Source organism: Camelus ferus, chromosome 12, assembly GCF_009834535.1.
Source record: "Camelus ferus isolate YT-003-E chromosome 12, BCGSAC_Cfer_1.0, whole genome shotgun sequence".
NCBI lineage: Eukaryota > Metazoa > Chordata > Mammalia > Artiodactyla > Camelidae > Camelus > Camelus ferus.
In genome coordinates this window covers 34,935,695-34,956,224 of record NC_045707.1, presented here as the reverse complement: position 1 = coordinate 34,956,224, position 20,530 = coordinate 34,935,695, and the positions used below count along the sequence as shown (strand labels likewise).

Genomic DNA, 20,530 nt, shown 5'->3' with positions numbered 1-20,530 from the left:
GTCTGGCTAAAATGGATATTCATGGATGTTATTCATTCAGTAGGTATTTATTGATCACCTGCTATTTGCCATGTTTTTTAGTAGGTGCCAGAGATGTAGCAATGACCAAGATAAATGAAGGTTTTCAGTATGGAACTGGTATTCTAGTGGGTAGAGATAGACAATAAGTAAGCAAACCAATAAATGAATAAGATACCATCAAACACAGAGATTAAGGTGTCAACCCTGGGAAAAGCATTTGCAATCTATACCATAAACACCACCTTAATGACCTTACTCTACATGGAGCTGTATACAAATCAGTAAGAAAAAGCCAGAAAAACTTTTCAATAAAAATTTGAGAAAGAAAAAAGAGGTTAGGTATCACTAGTTAGTTGTCTAAAATCTGGAAATTAAAACACAACTTACTAATGACTCTTCAGAGTCTTGTTATGGCTTTTAATAATAGTAGCCAGTGTGGTCAGAGCTTTGGGAAACCAGGCCTTCTCGCAGACTCGGAGGAAGTGAACATTGGTTTTACTTGTCTGGAGGGCCCCATGGCAAGATGTATCCAAATCTTAAAAGCAGTGCATATCTTTTTTGAGTCAAATGAAAACTGGAGGCTAAGAGTGTGGGCTGTGCCAGCCCACCTGGGCTGATGGAGGTGCCAGCTGGTCAGCCAGGGTTCCCTAATGGGGTTGGTCTCGGAGCTGAGTAGGCGTTACTTTGGCACTGTGGGGTCCGGGATGGGAAGTGCTGCAGGCAAAAGTGAAAAACGGAGTCTCTTCCAGGACAAAGAAGCAGGGTGCACATTAGGGACTATGATGAAGCCTGGAAATCGGAAAGTGAGGAGTCTGGAAGATTTGCAGACTTCTCTCTTGGGCAGCTGGCAGATGACAGCCATCTCCAAGACAGTAAATGAGGAAGAAGTCTCACCTAGGGTAATCAGGGGTTGCCAAGCCCTTTGGATTATGGCTCACTTAGGTGAGGTAAGATACCTGGAGGCCCGCCTTCCCCACCTAGTAGGCCTTGGTTTCTTCCATTTTTTTCTAAGTGTATTTAAAAAGTGAATTGCTAAGGCCAAAATGGGGCCATGAAAATGTTAGTACTTTTTATATGCTAATATTTTGCAAATTACCAGTTTCTGCAACAAACACCCGATTGTGCATGCACATTACAATGTCTGTAACCTCATGTAGACAGAACATCCAAAATCTACACCTGAGGTCATTCATGACTGGGAGACCCCAGCAAATGGCCCTCCTGCCTGCCTCCTCAGGACCCCCACTCACACCCACTCCAGGCCAGGCTCTGTTCTCAAACACAAGGATTCTTTCATTTCTATCTCACAAGTGTTCCTCTGCTAGAATTAAGTCCAAAGCAGCAATTTTCCTCTTTACTTCCCTTTCATTCAATTTAAAAGCTTGTGATTTCCTTGAACACTCCGTGCTGAAAGCTGGGATGCAGTCACTGAGAGGACTTACTTCCAACTTACTTTGACTCCTGGGGTGTTGTTCAAGGTCCCAGTCCAAAACCAAAGAGCGAGTTACATGGTTCCCACCTTTGGTGGGCCTTAGAGTTCTTTTTTTCCCCCTTAGCACTGGAAAACCACCAGTATAATTTAGTTTCTCAGCTGCTTCTAGTGGCTCAACAAATGTCATCAGGGCAAAAATAGCTCTGAGTGCTGTGCTCATCTCTCCAAGTCCCATTTCCTTCTGATAATTCCTCACCATCTTGTTTGTCATTTGATTTAAAAGAATTCTTTTCATATATATATATATATACATATATATATATATATATATATATATATATATATATATATATATATATATCATTAGCCAGTAATCATGAGAAGAAGAGTATTTTGAGTTTTCTAATTCGACATTACCAAAATTTTATAGACATTCCTGTCTCCCCTTCCTCTCTAGAAAATGCTTATCCTTGTGAATGAAGGAGTCAAGCATCCTCCCACGTTTTATCTTCTCCTGAAGCAGGGCTGCCAGCTTGCGATTACTTTATATGTAGTTTGTTACTGTTTGGGAAAGAGAATATAGCAGGTCATTGTAACTGCTCTTTCTGTGCTCATAATTCACTGTTTATTCAGTCAGTATTTATTAAGCATTTACCACATAACCAGATGATTTTTTAGGCATTCAGAATACAGGGTGTACAGGGCAGACCCACTTCCTGTCCTCATGGTATTTGTGAAGTAGAATAAAATAACAGTCCTTTCAATATATTTCTGGATGAATTCACTTAAGGTATATAGCTTAAAAATTGACATACTAATAGCCTTCCTAATAAGAGTTCTTAAAGCTAAGCAGTGTGAACCAATTTTTCCTGACTTAAGGAGAAAAGGAGTTGAGTGAATTGACATTAGGTAGCTCACAGAAGTGATGGGAAGGCTGGAGAGCCAGGTTCAGAATGGTGCAGGAACCAGGGGGCCAGGGCCAGTGCTCCTACCAGAGACATAACTCTGGAAATCTCCACAGCACAGCTTACCCTTGCTGCTGTCATTGACTGCATGAGCTGTTAGCTGCCACTCTTGACCATCAAGGCACATTCTCCCCTTCTGCCCATCTGTGTATGTGTTTGATGGAGCCTGGCTCATGTAGCCACCCCAGCCACGAGGGAGGCTGGGAAAGAAAGGGTCTGCTGTTTTCTGGCAGGTTCTATACTCATACACTGGCTGTGTATCCCAGTTAGGCCTATAAAACAAGGAACTCCCCAAATATAGTAAGGTAGTGAAGTTAATGGACGGCCCAAAATAATGGCAAATGCCTACTTCACTGCCACTTAGTAAAAGTGGATTCTCTACCAGACACTGTGTTTAGTACTTTGGATGCATCATTTTACATAATCTTCATGATAGATATACTCTTTATTTTTACAGATAAAGAAACTGAGGCGTAGAGAGTTAAATAACATTCCCGTGGTCCCATGGGCAGTATGTTTCAGAGCCGAGTTGCCATCCAGATCCGTCTGGCCACAGAGCCTAACCTAACCTGTTACCCTGTTACCCTGCCTTCTCCCTGCTGCCTCTCTCCTTGACTAGGTTTAGGCTGAGGGTCCCTTCTTGCCTAGTAGTGAGATACTAGGGCCATCATTAAAATAAACCTCATTGTATATGATGTTTAAAATTATCATTAAGATTCAGGAAGTCCCCTTCCAAATAATTCGTCAACATAATCCACTAATGTGCTAACTGTTGATTAGTGCAGACCAATTGTTGCATTACTGGCAACATAAATACTGTGTGTGTTACTCATTAAATCTTTTGAGATCCCATCTTCTTGGCTTGCTTAATGCCAGTAAGAAATGAATTTCCAGAAATGGCACTTTAATCCATGATATCATTCCTTCATTCCCAGCCAGGAGGATGTAACAGGAAAAGGAAGTGTGACCTAGGATAAAATATATGTATACAGAGGCACAGATGTGATACATTAAGGTATATCCCAGTTCTTTTCCCATCTAATCCTTTTTCAAGATAGCCCTTTAAACACTTGCTGAACGTAAGAGTCAAGAAAGGGTTATCTACTATTTAGGTGGCAACTATGAATAAACCAGATCTTATCCTGAGGGTTCTGAAAATGAAGTTGTCTTTATCGGTCTGGGCAATTTTACAACCAAAATGGAAAAATAAAGGCAGCTTTGAAAGCCATCTCAAAAAGTATGATAGGACAGAAACAAAGGTAGCAGGGAGGGAGATATCTCAAAGAACAGGACGTGCTGTGACAGCCAAGAGCGGAAGTTATAACCTGGGTGTCCTAACAGGGAAGGCAGGTGTTTGCGGCAGCTTTTCAGGTCTGTGGCTCTGTGAGACACAGAACCACGTGTCAGGTAACTCAGGCAGAACCAGAGAAAATAGGAAGAGGAAAATAGAATGAAATGAAAGATGTGAAATGGCAAAGGAAACTGACAGATGTGTGGGATAAGGTTCTCATCCAGGTGTCCACATTTTAAAGCACTTGCAGCATCATAAGTATATTACATGGTTTTATTGTGTGGCATTTTGATACTTTATTATACAATTTTAATGAGATTGTACACATAGAAATAGAGTTATATTGCCACAAGAACTTCAGTTTAGATATTTCTCACTTTTGAGAGTCTAGTGGCTCTCTGATCAATGCCCTAAGCATATTTGTGCATTGATTTCCCTAAGAAGGTGATTTGACTTTCCTGTCACTTTAGGATTTGTTCCAGAGGAACAGTGGCCCAGGGGAGTCACCACCACAAAATCTTGGGAGGAAGGGGTGTCTTCGAGAACAGAATTCACCACATAACGATTTTTGCCCAAAGAAACCCTCTTAAATGTTTATTGTGCAAGAACTTTTCTGGGCTCTGTTTCAAACTGAATTGGCCTGGATTTTCATGGGGTGCACTGACAAGTGTTTAAGGCTGGACGGTAAATCAGAATCTGTATCACCAGGGAAGCTGTTCAGCACAATGAACAGTGCTTCCCATCCCACCCCAGAGTGAGCATTTTTCCAAATACATGGTGCTAGTGAGTTAAAAGAGGTCACCTATTGAAACTTGAAGTCAATTAACACAAAAACAGGCCCATTCCCTTTGGCATTTTCCACACCCCTGTAGGACATGATGAAACATAACCGTACTATGACCAGGTATAAACTTTCTTTTTTGTCTGGATTAGTCTACCTTTGTCCTTGGCTTCCACAGCTCAGAAAACCTCTAGGTTTTTTTCTTGTGACTTTGTACCTTATGTAACCTGAACATCCTCGGGCTCCACCGAAAAGTGGATCCAAATGAAGTCATTTTAATATTCATGAAATTGGTTTTCTGCTTTTGCCCGGAGCTGCTGGTACAGGCAAATCAACTCCCCCCTCTGCTCTCCTCCCTCCTACCCATCACCGTGGAGTCTTGGAGTTCCCAAGTATCTCACATGTACTGTGACCAAGTTGGCACCTCTGGTCCCAGTGTGACGTGATTTTCCTTTTTCTTTCTTGGATCCCTCTTGTCTTCTTCCCATGAAGCCACTTAAGAACTCCTTTTTACTGCCGAGGTTAGTGATGCCCACTGCCACCAGCGATGTCCAGGCCAAAGGCATGAGTTCCTGTAGCTCCCAAAGACAGCATTCCCAATGTTTCAGGGTTTTGTCTTACCAAGTGCCCTGTCTTTGAGACACCATGCAAACACCTTCCCCATCCCTGGGCCATACTTTGCCTTTTGGGCCCCTAAGTGACACTACTTGGGCTGAGTATTTTGGAAAAGTCTTGATGAAACCAACTTCTTTAATTTTGACTAAAACTTCACTGAGCAGATTCAAAACCTGTCCAGGAGCCAAGACAGAGGAGAAAATTATTCTGCCCCTTCCACCGACCTCAGCCCTTCTCCATCAGGAGTCCTTCCAAGCAGGCTAACAAGAAAGACAAACATTCCTTTATTCTTTTCCTAGAAAGCGCAAATTGATGCATGTTCATTCATGCAGACTGAGTATCAGAGAGGTCATAAACCCTCCAGTTTCAGGAATCGCTGAGTTCTCGTTCCTAGTCTTAATTTAGCTGTGACATTCTGCTGTGATAGTCTGTTAACATAATTAAATATTTCTTAGCTTTTCCTGCTGGATTACCTTAAGAATTTATCAATTTTATTCTCTTCTCTCCTCACACAGTACCTAAAATAGTGTCTCACATCATTAGTAATTGAGTTGATAATGACCTTTCATGTGTAATCCTAGTAAATCCCAAGGGATGTGGCTCGGTCTCTTCACGGAGTCACATTCAAAGGAAACACAAGTCGGCCTGCCTAACTTGAGAATTTATTATCTTCACTATTGGGAAAGTACGAGAGTTTTGTATCCTGCATTTGCTCTCAGAAATTTCCCAGAAGGCCTATCTTGCTTATCATTCCTGCACATCAGAGCTCCACACCCACAGCAATTAGAAAAAACAAAAAAAATCAAACCTCTTCTACTCTGGTTTCTTGTCCCATCTAACCCACACTCCCAACTTGTGATACCTTGTTCTCGGCTCCCCTTCCTCCAGCCTCTCACTGTGAAAAGCCACCTGTGAAGTATGTTGCACTTCCCATTTTGGTCACTTTATAATGACAATCATCAACCTGGAGGGAAAAAAGGCTAGTTCAGGAGCTGACTTGGAAGTAAGCCTACGAGAATGATCAAGTAGTAATTTTTCCTTGTTACACAGGTAAGACAGCTTCTTTGCTTTTGTTTATTATTTTTAAAACAACTTGAACTGAAAAGTATTTCTTGATCTTTTTAGCAATTTTCTCTAAAGACAAAAAATTCTGACACAAAACATGAGTGGCTATAGAAGCCATTTTTCTGCAGTATTTTGACAAGCTATTTTTGTGGTACTTTTGCCCTTTTAAGCTCTTGTGAATTCAGTCAGCATAGAATTGTCAGAGGGAACCTGAGAAAAAATTTTAAACACTACACTCGACTTGTGTTTAGAAGAACAATATAAAATGAAGAACAGGCCATCTGGATACTTTTCTTTGCACCCCTCTACACTATCCCTCTATTACTGTGATCATCTATTACTGCATTAAAAACAACAGCAACAACAACACTACAAAATTTACTGGCTTTAAATAACAGCCATTTTATGATCCCATAATTTTGGGTTGACTAGGTTCAGCGGGGCAGTTCTGCTTCATGGGATTTGGGTCAGGGATACAATTACCTGAGGATTTGACTGGTCTGTAGGGTCCACGTTGGTTCTCTGGCCTGTCTAGAACCTTGACAAGCATGATTCAAAGGTCAGTGCTTTCCATCTATCTTTTCTCCGTCTGAGCTGGGATACTCAGATAGCTGGGCATCTCTTTATCCCTCTGCTCAGTCTGAGGGTCTCTCCTGCTCTCTGTGTGGCTTTTCCAGCAGAATCCCCATGGAGACTCAGGGCTCCCCAAAGCACAGGAGCTGCCAGGCCTTCCTTAGACTGAGGTGCAGAACTCCACATTCTGTTGGTTGATAGGCAGGGCCAGTCCAGACATAATGTGGAAGGGAGTGAATACTAGAAGATGAAGTTAGGAGCCACTAGAAGATTAGGAACCATCTTTGGAGACTAGTTATCTCCACCACACACAATTCACTGGAACAATTCAGCGTCCCTTTTAATAGCAAACATTTTCTTCTATCACGATCTGCTTTAATCTGATATTCTTTTTTTCAGTTGAAAATTTCCCTGAAGTGTCCAGTAGTATAGCATTGGAGTCATTACATACATTTTTTTTTCTGAAATTATTAAAACTGTATGTGCTTTTCTGTAGAAACGCCCATATTCACTCTTTTAGGTGATTTAGACAATTAGAGGCCTGAAATTAAAGCTTAACTAACAATCAATAAACTCAACAACTCTCATAAAATAGAACTATGCGCTTAATCCTAAAGACACAGATCAGGGTTTCTCAGAGAATGTTCCATCGCATGTTGGTGCTACAGATTATAAATATTATATGGACAAGGATTTTGGAGGAAATGCTAGATTAAACAAAGTTAAGGTGATTTTTTTTTTAAAGAAGAAATTTGTTAGATCTTTAATATGCAAAGTGGGATAGAATATTTTGTCTCCTTAAGCTATCTGAATGTGAGACATTTTTATTTTATAACATCCTGAGGGACTAATGTTCCACCAAACACTATGGAGAGATGGTTCTCTTAAAGCACCATGTGCTGTGAAGATCACATTATGCCCAGTGCCTTTATTCTCCATACTTTGAAAAACATTTATTGGTGTGAAATATATCCTGAAAGCATGGGAGTTACATTCATTATAATGGCAGGTAACATTACTGAGCATTTACTGTGTACCACGTAATGTGCTGAGTACTTTATATCCACTTAGTAGTGCACCAAGTGTATTACACACATCATCCCCTTTAATCCTGATAGGTGCACAAAATGGATATTCTAATTATGATTTCCATTTTATAGATGAGGAAACTGAGTCATAAGAAAACACACCATTAAAAGGTAGAAAGATGATTTGAATCTGCTTACATGATTCCATGGTCCACGAGCTTAACTACAGCTCTATCTTACCTTCCCTTCTGTACATCAAATCCAGTTTTCAGCTCCTAAAATTAATGCTTCAGTTTACTTTGATTCCACAACTTCAGAGGAAACTAATTTATCAAACACAATGTGCCAGTCCTTACGCTTCTATACATATTTATTAGGTGGTTTAATCCTTACAATAACCATGGAGGAACAGTATTGAGCATTTTGTGAGGGGAGGGAATAATCTCCCTTGCTTTGATATTGAATGTTTTACCAACATGGGATTAGCATCCCATGAATCCCTTCAGATGGGTTCTTAAGAACTCAGTTCTGAAGCACAAACTATCATCCCTCGAATTCCTCTGAAATTTCCCATTACTTCAGTGAATTACCTAGAACATTCAAACTGACTTACACTTAAATTAATGCTTCCTCCAGCCCATTAAATATCTACTTGGAATCCTGGTGAAAATTATACAGAATAATCTGTTTGGAACCCATACTTATAAAATTTGATATCCAGGTGATAGTGTATATATTTCTTAATTATATGTAAATATAAAATAAATGAATGGAACTTAACAGTACAGCTTGGATGTCTACCTTTTTGCCCAGTGCCACTTCAGTATAGAAAAATAGCAAAATACCCATAGAAACATACTTTTGAAGTCATTTCAAAATGGGTACAATACTTCCATTTTAGGGTCATTAAACATGCGAAGGGCTTAGTATAGTGCCCGGCACACGAAAGGCACAAAGTGGATATTTGTTTGACTCCTTTCATCTGAGTCTGTGGTGAGCACGTAGGTGCATTCTCACCTGTGGTGGCATGAACCTATTCCAGTTGCTCTCTGTGAAGCCCTCTGCTTGAGGCCCTCTTTCCTAGAGAAGCAGTTCCACTGTCTGATTATGTGCCCATCAGAGCAATAGCCTGAAAGAGTCCCTCTTAGCAAAGCTTTTTCCTTAGCAAATGGCTGCTCCGTATCTGTTGGGTTATAACCAGTGTTAAGTCAGTCAGTTTTCCCCTGAAAGAATTGACCACGTTATCTTAAATTAATCTGCTTAATAATAATGTTAATAGCTAGTATTTAAAATAAATCTATATGCAAATCAGAAACAGACTCACAGACATAGAAACTAAACTTATGATGACCAAGGGGCAAGGAAGGAAGGGAGGGAGGGACAAATTAGGAGTATGGGATTGACAGATAACAAACTACTATACATGAAATAGATAAGTATCAAGGATTTACTGTATCACACAGGGAATTAGACCTACTATCTTGTAATAACCTGTAATGAAATATAATCTGAAAAAAGTGTAACTGATTCACTTCACTGTACACTTGAAACTAATGCCATATCTTAAATCAACCATACTTCAACAACAAAAAATTAGCTCTGCTTTGTATAATACTCATTATGAGCCAAGTACTGTGCAAGAGTTGGTTTAATCTTTACAGTCTTGTGAGAAAGGAAGCCTTGGACCCATTTTGCAGAACAGATCATGGAGGCTTAGAGATGTAAAATAACTTGTCCAAGGTTCCAAAGTTAGCACAGTGGCAGAACCAGACTCTGAACAGTGTGGTGTGTCCATCAGAATCTAAAGCCTATGCTCTCCATCGCTTCTCTAAAATAATGATGTAAATAGCAATGGGGCATAATGAGAAACTAGCTTCTGTACTTTTTGTTTTCCAACAACTTGCATATTAATCAACAAACTGCATATTAATCTAAGTCACATGTTCCACTGAGTCTTGTTATATAAAAGCAATGACAGCAAAATAGAACTGGTCCTAGTAGAACTGTTTTCAAGACCGAGGAAAAGAAAGTCCTACGAGAATTTTCGATTATCTGAACATGTACAGAATCTTTTAGAAGAATACACTTAAAGCAAATTTTTGAAACTTGGTATGCCGGTTTTAAATTTTCAATTCCTGTATTCACTGGGCCTCTCCAGCATAGTGATAAGAGATAGTCCCCAGTTGACATCGCAGTTAAAAAGAACACCAAATGTTCTAATGTGAAATATTCAGTGCTGATTTATTTCTCCATTGGTGTTTGCTCTAATACCTGGTCATGTGGATCCATTTGGCCCATTTCCCTTGGGGCTTCAGTTAGCAAACTTCCTGAGGGGATGGAGGCAAAAAAACAAAAAATAACAATTTAGATTCCACAGATAAGTGACACATCACTGTTTATGAACTTTATGGCTTTAACAAAATAGAATCCAATGCCACTCCCTTTTATAGACCTGATTAACAAGAAATTTTCTCCAAGCAGATGGGTCATGAAGACTACTGCCCCTTGGAATCAGTTGTCTAACTGAGTTTAATATTTTCATTTGGTTTTCCACTGTTGTTATTATTTCCATTTTAGCTTATGCATTACAGCCATAGCATATGCCTCTGGGTATAAGAGGAAGGAAAAATTCAATTTTAGTGTTTGTCTTATTTGTACTTTACTTGAAGCAATTTGGTTTGCCACATGGAGTGAATAAAGCTGTCATGTTATTTTTTTTTTTCCAAAAAGAACACAATAACTATAATGGACTATGCATTTTATTACTGAGCAGATTAATTTTTTTCTTCCATTGAATGACATAAAAGGGAGGATAATTTCAAACGGAATTGTGCCTGGTGAATTGTGATGTGATTTCCATGGCATATAACAGGTCCCAGCTTTTCTACCAGTGTTTTCCAAACACATGATCTTTTTAGACATACCTCGGAGATACTGTAGGTTCAGTTCCAGACTACCACAATAAAGCGAATGTCACAATAAAGTGAGTCACACATTTATTTTTAGTTTCCCAGTGCATATAAAAGTAATCTTTACAATATCTTGTAGTCTATTAACTGTGCAATTATGTTTTTAAAAAGTACATACCTTAATTTTAAAAATACTTACTGCTAAAAAATGCTAACTATCATCTAAGCCTTCAGTGAATCAATCTTTTTGCTGGTAGAGGGTCTTGTCTCGATGTTGATGGCTGCTGGCTGATTAGGGTAGTGGTTGCTGAAGGTTGGGGTGACTGGCAATTTCTTAACCTAACACAACAGTGAAGTTTGACATGTCAGTTGATTATTCCTCTCACAAATGATTTCTCTGCAGTATCATGCTTTTTGATAGCATTTTACCCAGAGTAGAACTTTCAAAATTGGGATCAGTCTTAAACCTTGCTGCTGCTTTATCAACTAAGCTAATGTTATGTTCTAAATCCTTTGTTACCATTTCAATAATCTTCACAGCATCTTCACCAGAAGTAGATTCCATCTCTGGAAATTTTTTTTTTTTTGTTCATTCATAAGAAGCAACTCCTCATCTGTTCAAGTTTTATCATGAGATGACAGTAATTCAGTCACATCTTCAGGCTCCACTTCTAATTCTAGTTCTCTTGCTATTTCTACCACATTCCACTTGCTACTTCCTCCACTGAAGTCTTGAACTCCTCAAAGTCATCCATGAGGGTGGGAATCAACTTCTTCTGAACTCCTGTTAACGTTGATATTTTGACCTCTTCCTGTGACACGTGAATGTTCTTAACAGTGTTTAGAATGGTGAATCCTTTCTAGAAGGTTTTCAATTGACTCTGCCCTGATCCATCAGAGGAATCACTACCTATGGTAGCTATAGCCTTAGGAAACATTTCTTAATAAGATTTGAAAGTCAAAATTACTCCTTGACACAAGGGGTGCAGGATGGATGTTGTGTTAGCAGGCATGAAAACAGCCTGAATCTTATTATACATCTCCATCAGAGCTCTTGGGTCACCACGTACATTGTCAGTAAACAGTAATATTTTGAAAAGAATCTCTTCTTCTGAGCAGTAGGTCTCAACAGTGAGCTTAAAATATTCAGTAACCATGTTGTCAACAGATGTGCTGTCCTCCAGGCTTTGTTCCATTGACAAAGCACAAGCAGAGTAGACTGAGCATAATTCCTAAGGGCCCTAGGATTTTAAAAACAATAAATGAGCATTAGCTTAAAGTCACCAGCTCCATTAGCCCCTAACAAGAGAGTCAGCCTGTCCTATGAAGCTCTGAAGCCAGGCATTGACTTCTCCTCTCTAGCTATTAAAGTCGTAGGTGGCATCTCCTTCCAGCACGAGACTACTTTGTCTACACTGAAAATCTATAGCCAGCTTCCTTCATGATCTGAGCTAAATCTTCTGGAGAACTTGCTGCAGCTTCTACATTAGCACTGGCTGCTTCACTCTGCCCTTTGATGTTATGGAAATGGCTTCTTTCCTTAAATCTCAGGAACCAACCTCTGCTGGCTTCAGTCTTTTCTTCTGCAGCTTCCTCAACTCTCTTGGCTTCATAGAATTGAAGAGAGTGTGGGCCTTTCTCTAGCTTAGGTTTTGCTGTGAGGGAATGTTGACCACTACAACTTTCCCCAGATCATCAATAAGGCTCTTTCACTTTTATATCATTTGTGTTCACTGGAGTAGCACATTTAATTTCCTTCAGGAACTTTTCTTTTGCATTCACAACCAGGCTGTTTGGCTCAAGGTCTAGCTTTTGGCCTACCTTGGCTTTCAATATGCCTTCCTCACTGAGCCTAATCACATCTAGCTTTTGACCTAAAGTGAGAAACATGTGACTCTTCCTTTCACTTGAACACTTAGAGGCCATAGTAGGGTTATTAACTGGCCCAATTTTAATATTGCTGAGTCTTGAAACAGGGAGGCCCGAGGAGAGGAGGAGAGATAGGTTAATGGCAGGTTGGTGGAGCAGTCAGAACACATGCAACACTTACAGATTAAGCTTGCTGTCTTATGTGGGTGTGATTTGTTGTGCCCCCAAGCAATGACAATAGTAATATCAAAAAAATCACTGATCACAGGTCACCGTAACAAATATAATGAAATATTGCAAGAATTACCAAAATGTGATACAAAGACATAAAATAACCAAGTGCTATTGGAAAAATGGTGCCAATAGACTTGCTCAACAGAGGGTTGCCACAAACCACGATAAAACAAGGTTTGGCTGTACTTGGGATGCAATAAAAAGATGTTTTCTGGCTTATGTATACTAATATTCTGCAGGGCAAATGTAAATTAAAATACAACCTTTGACTCCTAGAAATTACTCTGTTAAATTTTCTGCTTTCTTCATTTCTTGGGGACTTGAATTGTCTCTTCCTTTTTCTCTTTTTACAGAGTCTCCGTTACATTCCCTGCTAACATCTAGCCATTGCCAAGTTCTTCTTTATGTGTTAGAGATCTTAGCTGTGTTCATACCAGGATTCGGACATGCCTGGCCCTGCCTGGAGGTTCACTGTGGTCGACCCTTCAGAGCTATGTTTGCATGAAGTACTGAAGATCTCCTTAGGAAATAGCTCATTAGAGGAGAGAGTGGAGGGCAATGTGTTTGTTTCAGGACAATGGGATAGGGTTGGAGGACAGGGCCATTTGAGCAAAGCATGATCATTCATTCCCTGTTTAGTCCCCTTGGAAGTAAGGGCTATGAATAAAAACTTTTCAGAGCTGTTTGACCAAAAATATCTTTATACAATGAGAGCACAAAGAAGCATTTTTGATAATGTAGGTCACAGATGGTAATAATAATAAACATTTATTGTACTCTTTGTAATCACAAAATACTTACCATATATAATCTTAATCAAACACATTACTATAATCATCACAGTGACCCTATGATAAGGTCATTTTCCCCATTTTATAGATAAGACAACTGAGGCTTAGAGAGAATGGCTATATATCTTGCCTGTGGACATGCAGCTAACAGGTGGCAGATCCAAGATTCTAACTCAGACCTCTCTGATTTTAAAATCTACACTCTTGACCACATTGCAGTATTGTCTTCCCCCAAGACAAACTGGAACACAAAACAAACTGTAGGCTGAGAAATCATTCATGTCAGCCTACATTTGCAGTGTAGGACAGGAGGCTAATGGGCATTGATGCCCGCTCAGTGTGGGGATCTGATGCCTTCTGGCCCAAATCAGAAGCCTCTGCTTGGTTTCTTGGCAACCTCTTAGCTGCTGAGTAAGACAGGAGGAAAGTGGCTCTCGGCAGATGTAGCCTAGATGACCTCTCTTAGAATACAAGTGAAGTTAACTCCTGGGTTTCCAGAATCATTAGGGGGAATGCCTCTTTTCCCCTAACTTCAATTATTACTCAAAATCTATTGCATAGTACTGGTCCTTTACAAAGTGAAAAAGTGCTCAATCACTAATCATATTGGGAACACTGACTCTGCACATGAGGCACAGACAAGGTCCTGGGGTCTTCAAAGATGACTAAGTTGTGGTTCACTGCTCTTAATTTCAGTCTCATGGAGGGAGACAGCAAGTATACAGCTCATCACACACAAGACACAGTAAAATGGCTAGATGGAGGCCAAGTAACATTGTCAGGGAGCTTTAGGCATGGAGTGCCGTTCCTGCATGAGGTTGTTGGAGAACAGGGGCAATGTTTTGGGTAGGCACTATTTCCCGTGATTCTTCCTGGCTTTCCTACTCCGTCTCTTCAGTTATTTCATCCATCATGGGCTTTCTGTACAGATACTTCCTTTCTCCCCTTCCAAATCTTTTCTCAGACACCCACTGAAATTACTGAGCTCCTCGGAACCACCTTCAAATCAAGCTACTAACAGCACGTTTTTGCCAACCATTACACGTTAGGTCCATCTGTTGCCTAGTCTGCTCAGAAGAGTCCAAAATATTTCTAGATCTTTAACAATCTTGAAGTCACATGGGGGAGAGGCATTGAAACTTGTTAGAAAGACTGCAGGCTAAGGGCAAAGTGCTAAGATCAACTTTTATGTGCCCAGTTACCACCTTAGATGTCAACTATGCACCAGGGGATTCTTAATGAGTTATGGGAGAAAGAGCATCTTTGAAATAGTTTGGCCTTTTCTCTTTCCTTTACAACCTAGTGTCTATCCTACTCTACTGAATGAGCAGCTACAGAATGCAGAAGAGAACAGGAGCAGTAAGGGAAAACTTCCATGATAGAGCAGCAAACACAGACAAATCCTGGCTATCTCCACTACCTAACACATAGGACTAAATGAATATTTGCTGAGAGAGGGAGACTGAGTTTAAACATTAGACTTGGCTTACTCAGTGAACTCTAAGGTCCCTTCTTACAAGGATTTTTATGACTCAGGAAGGGGGAAAACTTAAATTTGAAAAACTACATTAAAGTCATCAGGTTGCATTGTTTCCTAACGCAACCTTCCTGTATACACAGATTGCTAAGCGATGTTATGGCCAACACTGCGATCAAGTAAGGGAGAACAGAATCTGGGCAACGGAAAGAATTTCAAAAGGCCATTTATTTTATCCCCAGTTGGCAACTAAATCATCCCATAAAAGGAGTAGGATAATATAATGGAAAGAGCACAGGCTGTGGAGCCAGACAGAGCTGGGTTTGAATTCCTGTTCTGCTGCTCACAGGCTGCATGTTTTCAAACAATCTAATAGCTTTGAGCCTCTGTTTCCTCTTTTATAAAATACAAACCAGAAGAAAATATCCTAGAGGGGTTTTATGTCTAGCACAGAATGACACATAGGAAGACCTCAAATTATGTTAATCCCATTTCTCCCCGCAAAGCTACATGCCCATGATTAAGTAATTGTTTTTTTAAAGGTATACCTCAGTTTCCCTTAGGATATCAGCATCTTATAAATCTGTAGTCTCTTAATTCTACAAATTTGGTAATTCTGGCCTTTACTTATTTTTTAAAATGTTTTACTTACTATTGGTTGAATGTCGATTGAAAAATAACACAACTGCCAAATCCCATTTGTACGATAAGCCGTCATAAACTCCAAGATCATTGTCAAGTCCCTTGTGTGTCTGTTGTTTAAAAAAAAAAAAACCAACCTTTGCTTTGCTTTATTTGTCAGAGGTTTTTGAAGAAAAGAATTTCTTAAACACTTAGAGTATCACTACGTCTTAAGCTGTGCTGAGACAGGCAGAACCTCAAACATTAATAGGAATTCTAACTATGGAAGAAATATATGAAAGCTGGAGTAAAAGAAAACAAGTATTATCTCCTTCTACTAAAATGAAGGTTAAACTCTCTCCAAAGACGTAAGTTTAAAATAGTTATAATGCAGCCAGTCAACTTGCAAGGTGACTGGAGACAGAGGGAGAATCTTTGCCTCTAATGAAAAGTGTTTAAAAATGGAGTAAAGTCTTCTAGACCGGGGACTAAACACTTAGTTGTTGGTGATTCTCAGGGACCAGGGCCACACCTGGCGCCCAATACTAACCAGAAATCTCCATTAAGCCAAATTAAAATAACTTTATCACTTTCATTAAAAAATATACATATATAAGCCTATACAGCAGTACCTTTAAATAGAAAACCAGAGAATATAAAAGTTAACCTAATAATATTATTAGTGTAATTATTATTTGTAAAGTGGTCCTACTATTACCTTAAAAAATGTTTCCTTTTTAAAGCAAAGAATATCACTTTATTTTTTTAAAGCTGTTAAAAATATTTCAGAGGCTATTAGTTCAGGGTCATAAACCTGTCTCTTTTCTGGCTCCAATTAAAAATACTCAAGATTTACAAAAAAATTGACTTGTCTCTGGAAAAGATTCATGCCCCTATGCTTCTGCCTTCAGTAGACAGAGTCATTCTACCATGTTGGCTCCAGAGGTGCCATTTCCTTTGGTGGCTGGCACCCATTCATATGTATCTAGCAATGCACAGATTTCATAAATGGGTGAGGGAAATGTATTGAAGACATAAAATAATCCAGATACTTCAAAGTCCTCTCTCGTGCAACTCGGTAAAAATGCCAGTAACCACCTTATGTGGTTGCAGTGCTGTGTAAGTGGGATAATGAATAGAAGTCATTCCACATTTGTCTGGGACATGGAAGGTAGTTAGCACCAAATTAATGTTCCTAGTGATCATAGGAGCAATAATAGTAAAGACAACCTATTCATCTGTCAGACAGGCCTAAGTTCAAACCCCCACTCAGTCACTTTACAGCTATGTAACTGGGGAAAAATTTTTTAATCTGTCTAAGCCTCAGCTTTTCCATTTACAAAACCTGGACACCTATGGGATGTATTTCAAAGCATTTTTGAACAGGTTGAAAAAGATAATCCATTAAAAGAATTTAGCACAATGTATGTTGCTTGGTATGTATTCATTAAATGCCTATTATTATCACCATAATCATTATTAATAGTAATTTTTTCTGTACTTTTCTCTAGGGAAAAATGGCTAGTAAATTATATATCAAGAAAAATACTCTGTAAAAACACTCTGTAACATTCTATCTCTGAATACTTCAGGTAGCATGGTACTATAATTCTTTTAAATTAATTTTTATTTTAATTTTTAATTGAAGTATAGTTGACTTACAATATTTAGTTTCAGGTGTACAGCACAGTGATTCAGTATTTTTACAGATTCTGTTTTACAGAGAGAAGAAAATGCAGCTGTAATCTGCAGACATGAAGCAAGAGAGTGAGGGGAACATAAAATTCGAGGAAATTTTGCTTGACCAAAAACAAACCAGTGTTTGTATATTAGAGCTAAACATTTAAATTCAAATTTTTGTTTTAATTTTTTCAAGTTAGAACATATTAAAAAGTATATAATTACATTATTTTATATATATGAGATAAAATATGTATTGTTATACATAGCCTCCTAGTTGATAATTGGATATTTTTATTTTTTATTTTATTGAAGTATAATCAGTTTACAATGTGTCAGTTTCTGGTGTACAGCATAATGTTTCAGTCATACATATACATGTATTCATTTTCATATTCTTTTTTATTATAGGTTACTGTAAGATATTGAATATAGTTCCCTATGCTATACACTAGAAACTTATTTGTCTATTTTATATATGGTAGTTGGTATCTGCAAATCTCAAACTCCCAATTTATCCCTTCCCGCCACCTCCTTACCCCACTGGTAACTGTAAGTTTGTTTTCTACGTCTGTGAATCTGATAATTGGATATTCGATAAACATTTTTGCTTCCTTTTTGTCTTGCTCTCCTGAAATACAGGTGTGAAAGTTTCTGATTCATTTACTGTAGCTCATTTCATCAAAAAAGCTAGAAATCCTTAAAAATGTAAATGTGTCCTTTGGACGGACTTCTCATTCTTTCTTTTTTCCTGGGGTATTATTGTGCTTTTCTAGTGACTTAGCCACCAAGGAATGATAAAAAGAATGATCTAGTTCAAAGATTTGTGGCTCATTATGGGCACTGAGGGACAAAGTTGAAGTAAAAGGTTACAAGGAGATTTGATTGTTCTTTGTGTTCTGAAACAGATGGGGATAAAGGCATACCTTGAAAAAAAAAACTGTATAGGAACAGAACCTTCCTTTGTAAGTTATGCAAAAAGCAGAGAGAATGTGCATTTACGAAAAAAATGTCTTCAGGATGTCAAGCATGGTTCCAATTGTGCCAAGAAAATGTGAAACAAAAGCTTTTTAAAAAAATACATGGACATTACATTTCTAGATGTTCGAGATCTATGAACCCAGGAATACATTTTTTTTTTCCCAAAGGTTTGGGATTAGAATGGGGCAGTTGCTCATTGTATTTTTTACCTGTGCCCATTGACCTGATCAAAGGTGGGACGACATGGATAAAACCATATACATATTTGTTCACTCACTGAACAGCTATTTACGGGACTCATTCCACATGTCAGAAATACAGCACTCAACAAGAGGAAGCCTTTACCTAGTTGAAAATCTAGTGGGTAGACAGAAGTTAAATAAAAATATATTAAATTATGATCATAGTAAGAGACACAAAATATAAGCAGGGGTGTGATCGAAGTGTCCAAATAGGATATTGGAGTGGTTTGGGATGGAAGGAGTGACATCAAGTTTGCATCTTGAAAGAAGAGTTAGGTAGGGGAAGTGAGGGGACACGACCAATGGCAAGAAGAGAAAGGAGTGATGTTTTAAGCAGAGGGAACTACATCTTTGAAGGCTCTGAGATGGAAGGGAACACAATGTGTTCCATGAGCTAAAAGAAGACCCATATGAAGAAGCCAAAGTGAGAGAGAGGTTTGAAACTGGAGAGGTACGCAGAGGCAAGAGTACAAGGAGTCTCAGCTGCATAAGCATATGAAGCTTTATAAACTAACAGCATTGGAAATCCATGCAAGAGGTGTTTTTTAAAATGTATGTCATTGTCATTTTTTTTTATTTTGAAAGGTTCCCTTTTTCACAATTTGGGAAATTGACTAGAGAGAGATAAGCACAGGTATAAGGAGACTGTGTTTATTTTTATGGTCCAGAAGCAGATGATGGTGACTTTGCTCACCAGTGGTGGTGGCAAAGTTGATAGAAAGAAATTCAAGGACTTGAAAGATATTTAGGAGAAGAGTCAATAATACAATGGGTGAAAGTGACTCCCATGTTTCTAGACTGAATAGAGGTGATTCTGGGACTTTTGAAGGCAGAAGACGTTTTAGGAGAGATTGGGTTCAATTCTGGAAGTGGTGTTCGTGTCTTACCCAAGTGGAGATAAAGAGTTGACAGGTTGGGCCTGGATTACAGTGGGAAAGTCTAGACTAGTTATATTTCCAAATTTATTTAATAAACACTTTCAAATGCTTACTAATGACCAGTCACTATCAAAGCACCTTTATAAATATTAAATTGTTTAATCATCCTAACAACCCTCTGAGGCAAGTACAACTGTTAAACCCATTTTACCTATGAGAAAATAGAGGCCCAAGTCACCCAGCTAGATCATGCAGAGCCAGAATTCAGACCCGGGGCCATCTGGCTCCAGAGTCCACACTCTTAACCACTAGACTGCCAGACTGAGCACAGGAATAGAGTAGGTGTGGGTGAGACTATAGAGTAATAAGAAGAGAAAATGGAGCCCTGAGGAACTCAAACTATTAAAGCGCAGGAGAGGAGAGTGAACTGGCAAAGGAGACAGATCATTTCTACAAATCCATAAGGCCCGTTCATCCCAGCAGGTTTGTCCAACAAAGCTGTCACTCAAAAGTAAGCAGAGCCCCCTGGAGAGTCAGGTGATTCTCATCACCAGCTCCCCACCAGCTACAAAGTCTCAGAGATTCATCCTGCTTGAGAAACTAGGACAGAGCGACCACACCACTTTCTAAACTCTGCACAATTGGTGTTCCTCCAAGGCTGACTATTTTGCCAATAACTTGACTTGCATTATTTTTAGGGAACTATCATGTAGCAAGCTGCTCCTAAAATATTTCTAGGCTGGAGTGCTGTCAAGACAAAAATCAAAAAAGAAGAAAGCTGGGAGTGGAGGAGGGCAGTGGGAAAAGAAAAAGAATACGGAAAGAGGTTGGGGGAAGCCATACCCAAAAACTATTGAGGAAAGAACATAAGCTTCTAAGTGAGAAGGCTGGAAAGCCATCAGCATGTCCAAGTCAGTCTTCATCTCAAGGAACTGCCACCCACTCATGCCCACATCATCCCTAAGTAAGCAATCACCCAGTTCTTTTTCAGTGATGTTGTTAGCTTGTTTCCACTAGCTGTAGAAATTCACAGTATCTCAGCATCAGAAAGCCACGTAGCATCATATTTAAGAACAC

The 20,530-nt window shown here is 39.1% G+C and overlaps 1 long non-coding RNA gene across 3 annotated transcripts in view; it reads right to left on the bottom strand.

The window, feature by feature from the left end:
- Positions 1 to 20,530, bottom strand: part of LOC116667668 — an 81,481-nt gene that overhangs the window by 29,205 nt on the left and 31,746 nt on the right. For 2 of the 3 annotated variants that reach the window (XR_004324624.1, XR_004324625.1), the window contains exons 1-2: positions 10,880 to 11,253; positions 10,043 to 10,098 (exon numbers count right to left, since the gene is read on the bottom strand). This is a non-coding gene — a long non-coding RNA (uncharacterized LOC116667668). Of the gene's footprint in view, positions 1 to 10,042; positions 10,099 to 10,879; positions 11,254 to 20,530 lie in introns of those variants that run through there. The other variant, XR_004324626.1, reaches the window with a different exon arrangement.